Source organism: Camellia sinensis, chromosome 3 (assembly GCF_055761805.1).
Source record: "Camellia sinensis isolate YWXY chromosome 3, ASM5576180v1, whole genome shotgun sequence".
Taxonomy (NCBI): domain Eukaryota; kingdom Viridiplantae; phylum Streptophyta; class Magnoliopsida; order Ericales; family Theaceae; genus Camellia; species Camellia sinensis.
In genome coordinates this window covers 72,162,926-72,176,009 of record NC_138963.1, presented here as the reverse complement: position 1 = coordinate 72,176,009, position 13,084 = coordinate 72,162,926, and the positions used below count along the sequence as shown (strand labels likewise).

At 38.6% G+C, this 13,084-nt stretch overlaps 1 long non-coding RNA gene across 1 annotated transcript in view; it reads left to right on the top strand.

The window, feature by feature from the left end:
- LOC145822600 (uncharacterized) overlaps positions 1 to 11,824 on the top strand; it is a 32,085-nt gene extending 20,261 nt beyond the window's left edge. The window contains exon 6 of the long non-coding RNA XR_014364124.1: positions 11,567 to 11,824. This is a non-coding gene — a long non-coding RNA (uncharacterized LOC145822600). The remainder of the gene's footprint in view (positions 1 to 11,566) is intronic.
- Positions 11,825 to 13,084: the final 1,260 nt, after the last annotated feature.

Sequence of the window (13,084 nt, the reverse complement as noted above, 5' to 3'; positions counted from 1 at the left end):
TGCAAGAATTAAGTCTATGACAACAACAAGAAGATGAACGTCCTACCTTAGTCTTGTGTTCAAGGTCTAGGAGCTCAAAGTAGCAATCTACACTTCAATTACCAAGCAATTCACAAGCACAATTGAGATGAAATCAACTCCTCAAGTCTCTCTCTCTCTATGGTCGGCAATTACAAGGAGAAGGAACTAATGAAATGTTTTGATTCAAGTATGCAAGGGCTCTAATATGTTATATTGAGTGGGCCACTAAGGGTGGCAATTTGGTAATAAGTCCAATTCATGTAATTTGGTACCATTAATCTAATTTAATTATACCTAGTCAATTTTCAGATAAATATACCATAAAATCACATTAATTATGAGGATCATAGAACACTAACCAATTCCTGGTTCGGTCGCCGATAAGGCCTTCAATTAGCAGTTTAAACATAAAACACAAACAGATCAAATAATTAATCGAACAGATAGATGCACAATTAAACAGATAGACTCAGTCAATTCAGTTCCAGTTTTTCAGTCAGTCAGTTCAGTACTTTAACCAGTCCAATTATCAGTCATAATCAATTCAGTTTAACGGTAATCGATGGTTATCGGTAATCAATCAGTCATGAATCGGTAAACAGTATGAGGGTTGTTACAGTCTCCCCTCCTTATAAAGAGTTTAGTCCTCTAAACTCGAGTTACCTTCATTCTGGAAGAAAACAGGGTTCAGTGGAAACAGTTCAGGATATCTTTTAGCCATGTCGTCTTCCCTTTCCCAAGTGGCATACATGCCACCATGGTTCTGCCAGTCGACTTTCACCAATGGGATCTCTTTGTTTCTCAACTTCTTGATTCGTCTATTTACAATCAGTATAGGCCGTTCCTCGTAAGTGTAGTCATCACTCAACACTACTCGAGTAGGCTCAATCACATGGAAGGGATCCCGGAGATAATCTCTTAACATCGAAATGTGAAAAACATTATGCATGTGCTCTATTTCAGGAGGGAGCGCGACTTAATTTTCTCAATAATCTCATATGGTCCGACGTATCTTGGCGCTAACTTGCCTTTGACTCCAAAACGAGTCTGGCCCTTCATTGGTGTCACTTTCACAAAAACGTGATCACCCACTTCATATTCTCTGTCCCGTCTTCTGACATCCGCATAACTTTTCTGACAGCTCTGTGCAGTTTTCAATCTCTGTTGTATCAGTTTCACTTTCTCAGTTGTTTCATAAACAATCTCGGGCCCAAGCAAAGGCCCATCTCCAACTTCTGCCCAGCAAATCGGAGATCTACATTTTCTGCCATACAATGCCTCGAAAGGCGCCATACCAATACTCGAATGGTAGCTGTTGTTGTAGGCGAATTCAACTAATGGCAGATGACTTTCCCAATCTCCCTGAAAATCAAGGACACACATTCTCAGTAAATCCTCCAGAGTTTGGATGGTCCTTTCTGATTGGCCATCTATCTGAGGATGATAGGCACTACTCAGCCTCAAATCAGTACCCAATGCAGTCTGTAGACTTTGTCAAAACCTCGATGTAAACTTCGAATCCCTGTCAGAAACAATAGACACAGGCACTCCATGCAGTCTTACAATTTCATCAATATAGATAACAGCCAATTTGTCCGCATTATAGATTGTCTTGACAGGTAAGAAGTGAGCAGATTTGGTTAGTCTATCAACAATAACCCAAATTGAATCCATACCTTTTCTGGAACGAGGCAATCCCACAATAAAATCCATGGTGATATGCTCCCATTTCCACTCTGGTATGGGTAGGGGTTGCAATAATTCGGCAGGTCGTTGATGTTCAGCTTTGACCTGTTGGCAATGAAGACATTTGGACACAAAGTCAGCAATTTCTTTCTTCATTCCCGGCCACCAGAAATTCTGTTTCAGATCTTGGTACATTTTCGTATTCCCCGGGTGGATAGACAATTTTGAGTTGTGGCCCTCCTGCAGAACTTTTCTTTTCAGTTCAGTATCATTTGGTACACACAGTCTTTCATGAAATTTCAGTACATTGTTCTCAAATTTGAATCCCGGTCTCGGTTTAGATTCTCTTTCTTCGATGATCTTCTTCAAGAAGTCATCCAGTTGCTGTTTTTCTTTAATTTCTTCAATCAGTGCCGGTTGAGCAGAAATAGCAGCTAAGGTTCCGCCTTGTTCTCGTAAAACAATTTCAATTTCAGATTTTTCAAGGTCACAAAGCAACTCTTTCTGTTCGGTAAGCAAACATGCTAAGTTTCCAATCGATTTCCGGCTCAATGCATCGGCAACGGTATTGGCTTTTCCCGGATGGTACAGAATCTGTAGGTCATAGTCTTTAATCAGTTCTAGCCATCTCCGCTGTCTCATGTTTAGTTCTTTCTGTGTGAAAAAATATTTCAAACTCTTGTGGTCGGTATATACTTCACATGTCACCCCGTACAGATAGTGACGCCAGATTTTCAGTGCAAATACTACTGCAGCAAGTTCCAGATCATGGGTCGGGTAGTTCTTTTCATGCGGTCTCAGTTGACGGGAAGCATAGGCAATTACTCTCCCATTCTGCATTAAAACACATCCCAAACCCTTATGAGAAGCATCACTAAATACAGTATAACCATCCGTACCTGAAGGTAAGGTAAGAACCGGTGCTGTCACTAATCGAGTTTTCAACTCCTGGAAAGCAGATTCTCTTTGGTCAGTCCAGTCAAATGATGTCCCCTTCTGAGTTAACTGAGTCAATGGTAGGGCAATTTTGGAGAAATCTTTGACAAATCTTCTGTAATATCCAGCCAATCCCAAAAAGCTTCGGACTTCAGTCACATTTGTTGGTCTAGGCCAGTTCACTACAGCTTCAATTTTCTGTGGATCAACAGAAATTCCATTTTTGCTAACAACATGCCCTAAAAACATAACATGGTCAAGCCAAAATTCACATTTAGAAAGTTTAGCATACAGTTTCTGTTCTCTTAAGGTTTGTAGGGCAAGTCTCAGATGATGTTCATGTTGTTCTATACTTTTGGAGTAAATTAGTATGTCATCAATAAATACTACAATGAAATCATCAGGGTATGGTTTAAAGATTCTGTTCATGAGGTCCATAAAAGCAGCAGGGGCATTTGTGACTCCGAATGGCATAACTAAAAATTCATAATGGCCATACCTCGTTCTGAAAGCAATTTTATCAATGTCTTCCGGTTTAACCTTCAACTGCTGGTACCCCGATCTGAGATCAATCTTGGAAAACACTTGTGCACCCTGTAACTGATCAAATAAATCGTCAATACGTGGCAATGGGTATTTATTTTTTACAGTTACCTTGTTCAATTCATGGTAATCAATGCACAATCTCAATGAGCCATCTTTCTTCTTTACAAACAAAACAGGAGCGCCCCATGGCGAAGTGCTAGGCCTGATAAACTTCTTATCCAGCAGTTCCTGCAGTTGCACTTTTAATTCTTTCAGTTCAGTTGGGGCCATTCTGTAAGGAGCTTTCGATATCGGCTGTGTACCCGGAATCACATCAACGGTAAATTCGATCTCCCTGTCAATCAAATCCCCTGGTAGATCATCTGGAAATACATCTGGGAATTCCCTGACTATAGGAATACAATTCTCATCAGTTTTAACACTATCATCAGTAGATACAGTCAGCACAGAACACAGATATCCTTTATACCCCTTTCTAATTAATTTAACCGCTTTCACTGACGAAATCAAGTACGGAGGAGGTACTACTCCACTCCTATTAAACACGAATTCAGGCAAACCAGGTGGACGGAAAACAACTTGCTTGGTCACACAATCAATAGTGGCATGATATTTTTGTAACCAATCCATCCCCAATATTACATCAAAATGATCAATGTTCAATGGTAGTAAATCAATAAACAGATGCATATCCCCAACAACGATTTCACATGCGGGGTACATATAAGCACATGTCATGGATCCTCCTACGGGTGATGATACGGCTAGCAGATAGTTCATGGGTTCTAAGGGTCTATTCAATTTCCGTGAGAAAGCATGCGATACATAAGAATGTGTAGACCCCGAATCAATCAATACATATGCATTTTGTGTACAAATAGAGAGGATACCTGACACAACGGTCTCTGTATTTTGCACGTCTCCCGGTACTAGGGCGAACACTCGGCCCTGCCTCATGGGCTCTTTCCCGGTAGCTTTGGGGTTAGGCTTTGGTGCTACAGTTGATGCTGCCACGCTTGGTGCAGCTTTACTACTGGCTTGTGGGACAGAGGGGCAGTCTTTAACCATGTGACCCACCTTGCCACACCTGTAACAGGCACCAGATATTTTGTAGCAGACCCCTTTGTGCTTTCTGCCACACTCAGAACAGGGTGGTATGAACCCACTCCCTTGGCTGGGGTTGGTTGTCGACCCCGTATTCTATTTCTTGTTGGCCGGGTTGTGCTTGCCTTTCTTGAATTTGAAACCCTGCCTCTTACTACGCCATTCCGACGTTGGTGTTTCAGTTTTCAGTGCTTCAATGTTTGATTCAGCCATCAAGGCTCGGTCAAGAACATTTACATAGTTCGGTAGCTTCAAAACATTTATTCTGTCGAGAATTGCAACATTAAGGCCGCCTTCAAATTTCCTGGCCTTCTTATATTCAGTATCCACCATATGCGGTGCATATCTAGCTAGCTCGGTGAATTTCGTCTCATATTCCGCAACGGACATTGTGCCCTGCTTTAGCTGTTCAAATTCAGTCACTTTTCTATCCCTGACACACTGAGGGAAATACTTTTCAAAGAAGGACTCCTTGAACTGAGCCCAAGTCATAACAGTATTTGTATCGCGGATCAACATCCACCACCTTCTAGCTTCTTCTTGTAGGGTGAAGGTAGCTAACAATACTTTATTCGCTTCTGAGCACGGAAACACCTCAAATAGTTTTTCTGTTTCAAGCACCCAAGTTTCAGCCTTTAGCGGTTCCAGTCCTCCCTGAAAGGATAGCGGTTTCATCTTGCTGAATTTATGGGTGAGAGCAATAATATCCCCGTCATTCACATTCACATTAGGTTCCGGCTGTACCGGAGGAGGAGGAAGAGGAGGAGGAGGTGGGGGCTGTTGGTTCTGTTGTTGTTCAAGTCTAGCGGTTATCAATTCCATCATTCTTTCTATTCTTTCCATTCTTGCCTCAATAAATGAGGATTCAGGTTCATTTGCATTGTCCATTTCACTATAAGTAGTTACAGCAGTTACAGCAATTGTAACATAAACAGTTGCATATTTAGACAGTTATCACATTAACACGTATTCAGTCATAACATAGCCACACACTTTTCAAGTTCATGAAATGCCCTAATCACTTTTCTAGGACACCCTATAGCTCATTTGGACACGTGTGTGCGGTATAACTCGTGGTTAAGTATCGCTCTGATACCACTCTGTGACGACCCAAACCCGGCCCTATGGGTTTAGTACCGTAACCGGCCAGTAATCTGAGATTACCGAAGGCCTGCTTAACAGTAGTACAGTAAAACAGAGTATAGGGCCTGGCGGAAACCAATACAGTAAATGAATAATGTCCATTGAGCTGTGACAGTCTGTATGCCAAAAAGATTTTTCATGCATTCATACATCCAAACAGTACAGTCTATACAAAATTTACAGTCACACAGTACAGGGACCTAATCCCTTGATAACAGTACAGTTAGCAGCTGACAGTCTATACAGTAATCCAAACAGTATGGAGACAGACGGGGGAAAAACAAAACACCCCAAAGCCATAGCATGGCAACTCGGAACCTCGCAGTAAGGCACAAAGGCTGGCTTGACAAAACTGGAGTCTAACCCACGCTCCTAGCTCCGATCTGGTGGCTGAACACCTACATATATATATAAACAGTGAGCTAAAGCCCAGTGAATAACATAATGCGTAAAGGGGTTATGAATGAAATGTCCTTACAGTAATGAAATCAGTTCATTAAACAATACTTCAGTCTTTCAGTCAGAACAGTTATTCAGTCATATGTGGTACATCCATTAGCATAGCAGTAAACAGTAGGTCTTAAAGACCGAACAGTAATGATGGCCATCAATCAGTAAACAGTAGTGGTTCCACGAGGGAACCGACAGAGATCTCTGTAACAGTAACAGTAACAGTAGATGCCAAGGATGCCACAGTACAGTTTAGAATATAGGACATACATTCATTCAGTAAACAATATCAGTTCAGTAAACAGTTCAGTTCAGTATTCGGAAGATAATCATTTGAACATATCTTTACACAATTGTTACTCACAGAGTTTAGGCTACAGTATGCTAGAGCGTGTCTCCCCAGTCGCCAACCCTACACAATTCACAGATTGAACACACACTAAGCTGCACAGTTGGGAAATATCATAACTTAATCCCTAATTTGCCTCGGTGTGTTCTACATCTATATCCTCAATAAGATGCCTTAAACTAGGTCTAAGAATGCCTAGAATGGGATGAGGATGCAAAGATGTACTTTTAAAAGCATTTTTCAGATTTTTCAGAAAACAGGGTTCACGCTCGAGCGTAGATAACTCCGCTCGAGCGGACATGCAGACAAGGGTACCCGCTCGAGCGTATAATCACCCGCTCGAGCATTCTGCAAAAACAGTCAAAAGTGCTGGATGGGTGGAATCTCCGCTCAACGGACGCTCGACGCCCGCTCGAGCTTGAGACACATGACTCCGCTCGAGCGCCCAATCCTCCGCTCGAGCGGTCTGTAAAACAGTGCAGAGATACTGGATGCTCGGATTCCACGCTCGAGCGGAACTTACTCCGCTCGAGCGGAAGTGCAAAATCTGGAAATTCCAGATTGCACCTCCAAGCCAAAAACCAAGTTCAAAAGCATCAAAACCGATCCTCTTGGGCTGAATTTCCAAAAAACACTTGTAAACATATAGAATAACATAGTTCAAAGCTCAATTTTGAGAAATCAAAGCCCAAGGGTGTTTAATTGAAACCCAGTTTCAAACCATTTTCATGAACAAGAAGAACATGCAAACATGCGTGAATTCAAACCATTCCAAAGCTTCAATTTGATGCTCTAAGGAGCCAATTGTTTCCAAAACATGATGAAATCATGGACTTAAACATACGTATGAACATGCATGTACAATTTTACCATGAATTCAACTCAAAACTCACCAGTTCAAACATGCATGCATGAATTATGCTCTATAACAACATGTATGAACTAAAACAAGACTTAACTCTACAATTGAAGCATGAATCATGCAAGAATTAAGTCTATGACAACAACAAGAAGATGAATGTCCTACCTTAGTCTTGTGTTCAAGGTCTAGGAGCTCAAAGTAGCAATCTACACTTCAATTACCAAGCAATTCACAAGCACAATTGAGATGAAATCAACTCCTCAAGTCTCTCTCTCTCTATGGTCGGCAATTACAAGGAGAAGGAACTAATGAAATGTTTTGATTCAAGTATGCAAGGGCTCTAATATGTTATATTGAGTGGGCCACTAAGGGTGGCAATTTGGTAATAAGTCCAATTCATGTAATTTGGTACCATTAATCTAATTTAATCATACCTAGTCAGTTTTCAGATAAATATACCATAAAATCACATTAATTATGAGGATCATAGAACACTAACCAATTCCTGGTTCGGCCGCCGATAAGGCCTTCAATTAGCAGTTTAAACATAAAACACGAACAAATCAAATAATTAATCGAACAGATAGATGCACAATTAAACAGATAGACTCAGTCAATTCAGTTCCAGTTTTTCAGTCAGTCAGTTCAGTACTTTAACCAGTCCAATTATCAGTCATAATCAATTCAGTTTAACGGTAATCGATGGTTATCGGTAATCAATCAGTCATGAATCGGTAAACAGTATGAGGGTTGTTACAGTTGCCCAAGATTTCGTCTTGTAAAAGATTGCTAGTCTAATAGCAGTTCTATAGAACTTTCCTTTTAATCTTTTGGGTATTCGTTTATCGCACAATACCCCAAATACACTCCTTCACTTAAGCCACTATGCCTTAATTCTATGGACCACATTTGCTTCAATCTCCTCATCCGTTGTGATAATTGATCCTAAATAATGACAAAATCCACTCTTAGGTAGTTCTTGGTTCTCAATCTTTACTTCTCTTCTGTTTCCATTGTTACTATTACTAAAATTACACTCCATGTACTCTGTTTTAGTTCTGTTTATCCTAAATCTTTTAAATTCAAGTGCTTCTCTCAAAGTCTCCAGTTTAGTGTTAACTCCTTCTCTAATCTCATCCACTAACACAATATCATCTACAAAATATATATATATATATACCATGGCACATTATCTTAAATATTTCTCATCAACTCATCTATAACTAAAACAAAAAGATAAGGACTTAAGGTTGATCCTTGGTGTAACCCCACAATAATTGGAAATTCACTTGCCTCTCTAACTGGCGATCTAATAGTAGTCACCACACCTTCATACATATCCCTAATTACATCCATATAGCCTTTTGCCACGTTCTTTCTTCTCTAACACCTATCAGATTATATCCCGAGACACTATCATATGCTTTCTCAAAATCGATAAAAATCATATGAATGTCTCTTTTCTTCTCTCTATACTTCTCTATTATTTTTCTCAAAAGATATATCATTTCCATTGTTGACCTACAGGGCATAAATTCAAATTGATTCTTTAACACATTTGTTATATCTTGCAATAGATATTCCATCATTCTTTCTCACACTTTCATTATATATGACACATCAGCTTGATTCCTTCATAGTTGTTGCAATTCTGGACATCTTTATTCTTATAGATTAGCACTAAAATACTCTTCCTCCACTCCTCTGACATTTCCTAGTCAATAAAATTTTGCTATATAACCTAGTCTACCAAGTAACCCTCTTCTTACCCAAACATTTCCAAGTTTTAATAGGGATTATCGGGTCCTAAAACCTTATTCGAATTTATCTTCTTGAGTACAATCTCCATTTCAAAGTTCCTAATCCTGCAATAGAACCTGTAGTCTTGGATTTCTGTATTACTGGTTATTTCCTCCCCTTTTGACCTTCCTTGATGTTCTTCATTTAAATTCTCAAAATAGTTCTTCCACCTCTTCTTAATCTCTTCATCTTTTACCAACACCTTTGAGTCCTCACTCTTAATACACTTAACCTGATTAATATCTTTTGTTTTTCTCTCTCTTAAGTTTGTACATATTCTTTTTTCTCTCTTCACTATCAAGTTTAGTGTATAGGTCATTATAGGCTTTCAACTTAGCCTCTCTCACTACTTTTTTGACCTTCTTATTAGCCAGTCTGTAACTCTTAAGGTTTTTCTCTGTTTTATTATTTTGTCATTTTTTAAAGCACTCTTTTTTCGTCTTTACTATCGTTTGAACCTCATCCCTCCACTACCAAGTTTCCTTAGAGTTGGGTCCATTTCCTTTCGACTCTCTAAGGACTTCCTTTGAGATTCTCTTTATACAAGTGGTTATCGAGTTCTACATAGTATTAGCATCATCTTCTAAGTTTTAATGTAACAATCCGGACCTATGATTAACGTTAATCCATGCTTAATTATGCCTAATAAATAGTTAAAGTAAATTCTTGCATCATATGTTGCCTTATATGTGTATATATATGTTTAACGAAGAAAAATCTGTACATGTTTTCGTTTCAGTTGCGAATTGAAGGTCTTATCAGCATCCGATTCAGAAATTGACTTGATTTATGTGTTAATTAGAATTTTTAGAATTTTATGGTAGGTTTAATTGAAATTCGATTCGGAACGATTAAATTAGAGTAATTAGTGCTCAATTAAGACTAATTGATGAATTACTTAATCCAAGCCTAACTAAGGCACTAATGGACTCTTATATGCATCCATACACTCTCATTTCATTCTTTTTGAGCTATAAATGTGGAGAAAGAGAGAGAGAGAGACCAAGTGAGAGTGAGGTCATCAAGGGAGAAGGGGTGAATTGCTAGGAATTGTTGGAAACTTGAGGAGAGTTTAGAAATTTAAGCCTCTACACTTGTGAATCCAAAGTATAAGGTAATAATTCAAGCCTTTAGTCTTGCTCTTGAGTTAGTAAGTTCATGAATACAAGAGAATTAAGTTGAAATTGAACTAGAATGAAGGAGTATAAATCATGCAATGCATGAATGCATATTTTATGACATTTTGAAGTTATCTTCAAAGATTTTCTCTCATGCATGTTGTAATTCTAGCATGGTTTGAAGAATTCATACCATTCCTCACCATTGGATCTCATTTGATCATGTTTTGGAAGCCATGAACCCAAGTGAATACATGCATGTCATGTTCATATCATGTTCTTACATTTCAAGTAGAATTTTTGCACAATTGACTTACTCTTGGGCCTTGATTTTGTGAAAAGATCTTTAATTCTTAATGTTTTCAAAGTCTAAACTTGTTTTCTCAAGTTTTAGGGGCCAAAAGTTATGTTTTGATGAGTTAGATTTGAATTTTGAGCTAGGGAGTGCAATCTAGAAATTCCATATTTTGCACTTTTGCTCAAGCAAAGGAATCCACACTCAAGCGACTACTTTGAGTGCGTGTACTTTTGCTCGAGCGACCAGAAGTTCGCTCGAGCGCGAAATGCAAGCTCTCAAAAGTTCTTATGTTTTGCAATCCGCTCAAGTGACAAAAGTTACGCTCGAGCGAGCATCGAGCAGAAAAATCAAGCAACTAGCACTTTTACAAAAGTTTACAGACCGCTTGAGCGACGGATCTTGCGCTCGAGCGACCACTCACATTTTGCATGTCCGCTTGAGCATAAGAAGTTACGCTCGAGCAAGGACCCTATTTTCAGCAATTTTGGTTAAGTATTTTCAAGTGCATTTTTGTATCATCTTTCCATCCTAGGCATTCCTAGGCTAAGTTTAAGACATCATAATGAAGATAAAGAAGTAGTACAACACCAAGATAAGAAAGAACAAAGTAAATGTTTTCAGGTGTGTAATTCAATATGAATTCGTTTTGTACCTGTGTAGGTCACGCGCCACAAGATATCTTAGTTGTCTACTCTCTTTGTCTGTTTGGAGCCACTTGTTATTTGTTAGTAATAACTCTATAAAGTTATGTTAAGCTTAACTATTTTTTGATGATACAACACGATTAGTTTCTGAAATGCTATGTTTTGTGCAAATGAATGATCTGAAATGTATTGGTGGCATCCTTAGCATCATATGATATGCGTTCCTTTATGGGTCATCAGGTCCCTTTATAGGTCATCGGAATGCCTTTACGGCTGTCCCTTTATGGGTCATCGAAAACGTCTCTGTGCATACGAGTCATCGGAATGCCTTATGGTTGTCCCTTTATGGGTTATCAGAATGCCTTCACGACTGTCCCTTATGGGTCATCGGATTTGTTAACGTTAATGGATGTGTCACGTACTATGATGTGAAATGTATAAACTCTGAAAATGAACATGATCAAGTATATGAATCTGTTTCTGATTTAAAATTTGTATATGCATAAAACTCTGATTTCTAACTCTATAATGGACATCATTCATTAAAATCTTTACCTTGTTATTATTCACTGAGCTCCAGCTCACTATTTATATTATTTATGTATGTAGGTGATCAGGCGCGAGACTAGGCCCAGAGTTGATGGCCTAAAATTCCGTTTTGTCATCCACCCTTTGTGCCTCCCGAGGAGGTTCCAAATCATGTCAAATCCTGTGGCTATGTTTTTGTGTTTAAGACTTTGGTTCTTTTGTTTTAATTATGGGTCAATTTTTTGCTTATATGTACAATACTTGGAGTGACGTGTATTAACTGTATCTTTTGACGTCACACACATCTTTATTGAAGTTTAAGAATATCTGTCTCATGTATGTCTTCACAGCTCAATGGACTATGTATATTACCATTTATTGCTTCTGCAACCCCTTATTATATGTTTTTCTATTACGAGGCCTTCGGTAATCCAAGGGTTACTGGCCGATTACGACGCTAAACCTATAGAGACGGGTTTGGGTCGTGACACTTAAGTACCTTCTTTATCCATTCTATTCTTAAATATTTCTAGTTTATCCCCTTTTAGGTCCCGCTATCTCGTCCTACAGCACTTACTATCCTTCCTAGCTTGGTGTTGCCCTTTAAATCATAAATCTAGTACCAAAATCCTATGTTGAGACGTTAGATTCTCTGCAAGAATCACCTTACAGTTGTTGCATCTTAGACGGTCCACTTTTCTTACTAGAAACTAATTTATTTTGCTCCTAAATGACCTACTCTTAAGGTTATTAAGTATTTCTCTCTTCTTATACATAGTATTGGCCACCACTAAGTAAGAAACCAACGTAAAATATAAATTATCTAATATTGTGTGAGTAAGAAGTTGAGTGTTTAGTGAGTGTTATTAGTGGCACCTCAATTTTTTGTTTCGACCCCTAATCTCGTTATATTTTGACATTCCAATTTTATTCTCATCTCTAACATCTTAAACTCCCACCTTGCCCCATACCCACCTCAACCACCAATTAAGGGTATATGTTTACATAAGTTTTTTTTGTTGTTAAATGTTTATGTATAAAAATTTATATAGTGAGACGAACAAGCAAAGAAAGGAAAATGAAGGGTTGAAGTGGGCGATTAGATTGGGTTTGGCGCATAGTATTTGGTTGTTAGTGTCACTGTTGGAATTTTAATAACTAATTCGGTAGAGAGGTTAGTATTGGAGAAAGGAAGGGCATTACAACACCCATTAATGATGCTTGCAGCCCCTTTTCTATTCCAAATCCATCAACAAACCTTAGCCAAAACAAGTGTTATAGTAATTGATTTGATTTGGAGGAAGTGGCTATGATGTAATTAATGGGATTTGCCGATGAAGATTGTCAAGACCCAAACCCGCCCCTAGAGGTTTGGGCCGTAACTGGCCAGTAATCTCAAATTACCAAGCTTCAAAGACAAAATCAACAAAAACATAATTAAATATACGAGGCCTGAAACGAAAGCAGAATAAAAAATTTGTCCATTGAGCTATGCATATATGCTATAAACAGAAACATACAACACATACCGCACGTCATATCATAATATTTACAACATTCATTATATATACATAACACAAGATCAAAACTATAGCATAG